General features: G+C 46.9%; 1 pseudogene; it reads left to right on the top strand.

Moving 5' to 3' along the window:
• The first annotated feature begins 1,588 nt into the window (after nucleotides 1–1,588).
• Nucleotides 1,589–5,143, top strand: LOC138150022 (vasopressin-neurophysin 2-like; annotated as a pseudogene).
• The last annotated feature ends 607 nt before the right edge of the window (nucleotides 5,144–5,750 follow it).

Here is a 5,750-nt window from a genome sequence, read left to right as displayed (position 1 = left end):
TAAAGCCCAACTCTTCAATGACACTTTCCCTGAATCTTCCCCCTCAAATCTCACATAACACTTTGTGAAAATTTGGCATATTGTTTCATAGTCTTTGGTTAGAGTTTTGTTTCTTGGGGGGGGTTTCATGTTATGTGCCATTTCCCAACACTAGACTGTAAACTCCATAAGCTTTTTCTTTCCCTCAGCACCCAGGGTTTGAAACAGAGTGGGTGAAGAATAATTCGTTTTGGAATTAAGTTGAATGAAAGCAGAAGAGGGAAGAATGTGGAAGCAAATCCTAAGGAGAAAGTGAAAGAAAAATGATGGAGAATCCATTGAGCACAGCAAATTAGAGATTTAGGTTGGCCCAAGAACCAAAGTAATAATCACAGCAAGTTTGAAAGTGACTCTAAGTATCTGACCTAGGGGTTCTCATCTCTCAGGTTGGTTGGGAACAGAGAAGCTGGCCCTGCCCCTCCACCCTCATCACCTTTCCTGAAACCAAAATGTGAGGAAAGAGGGGCAAGTGAGGTCTGGAGAAAGCTTTCTTAGAAGCACACCCTGGAACTGGGGGCTCACTAACCATATTCTTATTGTGATTTTTGCATATTAAGAAGAGAATACACATACACATCCTGGCAGGGTGGAACATCTTGGGCTTCTAGAATAGAGACTGAAGGTCTTTCCAGATCTGTTTCCCACCCCTAGAGCCTTCCCAAGAAACAGGAAGATGGACATGGAGTGCAATACATAACTGTTACCTTTGGGACTGGTTGTTTCTTCCTGTGATCTATAAGCCTCAGCTAATAGTTTGTATTTTTTCCCAGCCACCCCCATAATGCCTCTGGACATCTGCAATGCTCTTTCAGAGTGCCCTCCTCACAGGGGCTTAAGTCTGTGACAAGGAGAAAGCTTTGTACTCTAGGGCTCTCTTTAACCCTTGGGGTGGAGAATCAAAATCATGAAAGCTGAACAGGAATATTGTTTAAATTGTTTAATATTTTATTAGAGAATGCTTCTCTGTCACTCAGGCTCAGGCCCTGCCTTGGAGAGACAGCTTCAGGAACAATTCTGCCAAATGCACAATCAGAGATGCAGTGACAGGGAGATCTGGATATACACCTGGTACATCCAAAGGTTTCTGTCACAGTTCACAGGTAGCAAATGACAATGTGTCACTTGGACATATGCATGCATGCACAAATAGCTGGTTCAGAGGCTTCATGTCCAATCCATGCAAGCAGAAGCTCAGACATTAGCACACACCTAGATGTCCATGTAGACATGCATATACAGGTGCTTTCACGTGTACTGGCCACGCACACCAGCAGGCACAAGGCAGGCTCTGAGCCTGAGCCTTGAATCACCAGGATGGAACTCTCTGCTTGCTTGCATGCCTGGGGTTCCTGGAGAGGCACTTGGGAAGCACAGGAGGGGGAATGGAGAGGGGGAGGGGTCGGGGAGGGGGAGTCAGGGGAAGTTGCGTTGTAAAGGCGGTCTCAAAGGGGAGACACTGGTGTATAAATGAAGCAGCGGAAAGCCCTGAAACTAGAACCAGGGACAGCTCCGTGAAGCCCAGTGGCCACAGCCAGAGCCAGCTGCCAAGATGCCAGACACCACTCTGCCCGCCTGCTTCTTCTGCCTCCTTGCTTTCACCTCTGCCTGCTACTTCCAGAACTGTCCAAGGGGAGGCAAGCGTGACCTGTCCAACACAGAGCTAAGAGAGGTATGGCCAGCCAGGTCAGGGGCCTGTGAATGGGGAGGGTGTATTTCCTTAAGTCTAAGGAGACTTTGTGGAGGGGCCTGGCCAGCCCATTGGGCTTCTGAAGGCAGTGACTTGCAAAGGTGGGAGCAAGAACTAGAGGGACCCCATAACAAGAAGGGTGTACAGTGGGGCAAGAATGGGATGGAGAGAGACTAGGAACCTCAGATAAAGAGACTGGGGAGAAAGCATAAAGGAGAAGACAGGAGACAAAAGGAGAAGCTTAAAGATGGAGAGGAAGATAGAGAGGCAGGCAGAGAAAAGGAAGAGGAGCAGAGAGAGGAAAAAGAGGCAGAATGAGTCTGGCAGAGAAGCAAACGGGGCAGAGAAAGGGACAGCTGGCAGGGAAAGGAAGAAGAACAGAAAGAGGAAGCAAAAAGAGTGTGAGACAGGCAAAAAAGGCAGAGGAAGAAATGGGAGGCAGAGAAATGAGCCAATGAGGGACAGACAGACAAAGACAGACAGACAAAGACAGAGAAAGAGAGAGACAGAGGCAGATACAGAGAGGCAAAGAGAGGAAGAAGCCAGCAGAGAAGCAGGAAAAGAGTAAGAATGATGCATCATAACGCAATGAGGCATTGGAAGAAGGAAGGGCCAGAAGTACCAAGGCAGGAGAAGGCAGAGAGGCTGCTTGTGAGTTCTGTGCTATCCAATGCCATGGTAGAGCAGTGGAACAGCTTCCTGGGGCCCAAAACGAGTGATCTCAGACGGACACTCTTCCCCAGTGTGAAAGTTCTTTGGGTTGTCCAGGGTCTCTGCCTGCAAAATCTAACCCTAGTGGAGAATGAGGTAGCTGACCCCTCAGGAATCCTGTATTCTCAGTAGGCTAGGGTTGATAAATCAGGATTTGGCAGCCTCCTCCCTTTGGGACCCATAAGTCACCTTCTGAGCAGCAGCATAACTTCTAATGTGGGCCAATCAGAGGGGAAGAGAAGGAAGTCAATGTATTCTTAGAGTTCTCCAGAGAAGGCAGTGCCTGTTCTCATTGTAATTTTGCTCTCTGTGAGGAAGTTCTGCTTGATTTCCTTCAAGGGATCTGTGATCTCCTCGGGGATCTGTGTATATCCTTTAACAGTGTATATCCTCTCCATGCATTGTCTATGACCTTCCAATAGATCTTTCATAGAACTCTACCCAAAGTACTGAGTTCTTTCCTTTAGGTTTTTTAGCATTATGTGAATATCGGTGCAGATTGGGGGAAATCTTCCCCTACTATCATTTGTTCTAAGTAAAAGGCTGGTATACCTCCTTTTTTTGCTAGACACCTCACTTTATTACAACCTACTACATTTTCCACCTCTTCCCTCAGTATTCAGGGGAATTGAAAAAAAATTGATCTTATATCATACCCTATTCTCCCCAGATTGTGACTTCTCAGAATCTAGTAGCCATGTTCAGTCCCTTCAGGCAGCTGGGTACCTCTGGCTTTCCCTGGTCCTTTCCAAGTTGCTGTAGTGAGGAAGGATCAGTTCCTTTGTTGTGTTCCTCTAGGATATGAAGATTGTTTGCTTCAGATCTCCCTAGGAGAGCACAGAGGATAGGGAAAGACAGGGGCAAAAGGAAGAGAAGAAAGAGGAGAGAGGAGAAGAGGGGAGAAGGAGAGAGAAGAAAGAGTGAGTTAAGTGAATAGAAGGGGGAGAGCAGAAAGGGAAAGCAAGAGGGAGGATAAAAGCAAAAAGAAGGAATGGGGAGGAGGCCAGGAAGGTGGGGGGCAAGGGAGATATACTCCTACAGACTTAAGAATGCATGCCTGGGGCTGAGGGCACTAAAGGTCCAAGCTGTGAATGGAAAGCAATCCATTGGGGGACTCAGGTTGCGACTGCTAGTCCAGAGCAGACTTTAGTTTCCAGTTTCTACTCTCTAGATCTCAGAACAGTAGCTAAGGGCTGCTCCTTCTAGTAATTTTCTCATTCTAGCCCCTTTTCTCCCTACCCTTAGAGCTACTCTGAATTTCTGAATTGTCAGTCTTGATCTCTGACACTCACCTCTGTCACATCTCCCCTTCAGTGTCTTTCCTGTGGTCCTGGGAACAAAGGGCGCTGCTTTGGACCCAGTATCTGCTGTGAGGAAGAGCTAGGCTGCTACATAGGCACTGTTGAGAGCTTGAGGTGCAAGGAAGAGAGCTTCCTGCATTCCCCATGCCGGCCTAATCAGAAACCCTGTGGAAATGGAGGACATTGCGCTGCTGTTGGGATCTGCTGCAATCATGGTAAGTAGTGAAGACTTGGGGAGTAAGGATCTTCTGCAAGAAGCAGTGTGGGGCATAAAGGGAGAGAGAGGCAGTAAATCTGGAGGCAGGACCCTTGACAAATGGAGAGAGAATTGACCATTGACCATTGCCCATTGCTCATGGGCAGAGTACATGCAACAGCACAGAATAGGTAGGGACTAAGCAGTGCTGGGTGGGAGCTGGCTTTATGGGGAGCAGCACATTTTCTACATTTTTCTCCTGGGTCAACTGTAATCACACAACTTTCAGGGTTTTTTTTTTTGTTCTTTCTATTTCCAGTGTTGCAGCCATTCTGCATATTGTTTTCCTGGTTATGCTTTCTTCATTCTATATCAGTTCATATAAGTCATCCTTTATAAGCTTCTCTGAATTCTTCATGGTTTTCACTTCTCAGAATCCAGTGACATTCCATTCCATTCATGTACCACAATTTTTTTTTTGGCTTTTCCTCTCACCTCCCACTTATGCCCCATCTGAGGAGATACTATTAGAATGTAAATTGCATGAGGACAGGAACCTTGTTTTAATTGAATCTTTTTGTCTCCCCTGTTGACCAGCACAGGACTCCACAGCATAATAGTAATCAGGATTCGTCAAATGTGGAATGTTGAACTGGAATGGATTCTAGAGATTGAGGAGGGGCATGGGGCAAATGTTCTAAGTCTTGTACACCCAGAGCCCAGATAAATCAATTCCCCTTATACTGGAGTTTGGGTGGGCACTGGGAACCAGTGTCTTCTGGAACCTGGAGAAAGCACAGAGAGGAGGAGATGTGCATTCAGAAGGTTCAGTACTAGACCTGGAGTACTTGGACCTAGGGGTAGTCAGAACCTGGCAACAGCCCTGCCCAGAGACTCCTCCTTAGGTGGGGGAGAGCCCTCTTCAGGTCATCTTCTCTGTCTTACTGTTGCTGGGCACCATCCCCCTTCAGTCATGCCATTCTAATTCATGCAGCATTCTAGGATCTAAGCCAACCTATTTTCCCCATTTCTAATTGCAGAGAACTGTATGATGGAACCAGACTGCTGAGAGGAGGCAGGCAGCAAGAGAGGGTAAGGGCCAGTAAGAAGAGAAATGCAACCCAACCTCATGGGTCAGCCAGCGCCTTACTCCTTCATCTGATACAGTTGGCAGGCCAAAATTCAGGAAAGGAAGAAGCCACCAATTGATGGTTCCTGCTCTCCACATAACCTCCCCTGCTTCCTATCTTTACAGCAAATACAAATAAAGGTCTTCAGTTGCACTGGGCTCCCTGTCTCTGTCTCTCGTGGAGGGGTGGGGCAGGAATCTGGGTTGTCTTCACTGGAGGTCTTCAAGCAGAGGCTGAATGACTGATTCTCAGGAATAGAGAGATTTCTGATCAGATATGGGTTGGACTGTGTGGCTTTGCAGGTCCCTTCTAGCTCCATGAGACTGTGTTGTGTTGTAAGACCACTTAACTCCTCCATCACTCAAATTCCACCTCCATTTCTCAGAATTCATCTATTCATCCAGAGTTGGAATCTGTCATCCATTATCCCCTTCCTTCCAGTGGTCACAACTGGTCCTCACTCAGGTTAATCCCTCTGTGACATCATTCCCTCCCACCTCCTCTAGTAGGAGTTTGCTCCCACAATCATCCCTGGTCTCTCACACCTCTTCTTTCTTTCCATTCACTAGCTTCATTCCTTCACTCTTCTAGCCTACCTAGTTACCTTCCTCTTAATTGTTACTACTTCAACGACAAACTTCCAGAAAAGTAGATTATTCCTCATCATCCACTTTCCTCAGTCCTCT

Source organism: Petaurus breviceps, unplaced genomic scaffold (genome assembly GCF_028583685.1).
Source record: "Petaurus breviceps papuanus isolate PSGF00001 unplaced genomic scaffold, PetGlider_PUasm1.0 140, whole genome shotgun sequence".
Lineage (NCBI taxonomy): Eukaryota > Metazoa > Chordata > Mammalia > Diprotodontia > Petauridae > Petaurus > Petaurus breviceps.
The sequence above is the reverse complement of the archived record's forward strand: the minus strand, read 5'-3'. Positions and strand labels throughout refer to the sequence as shown.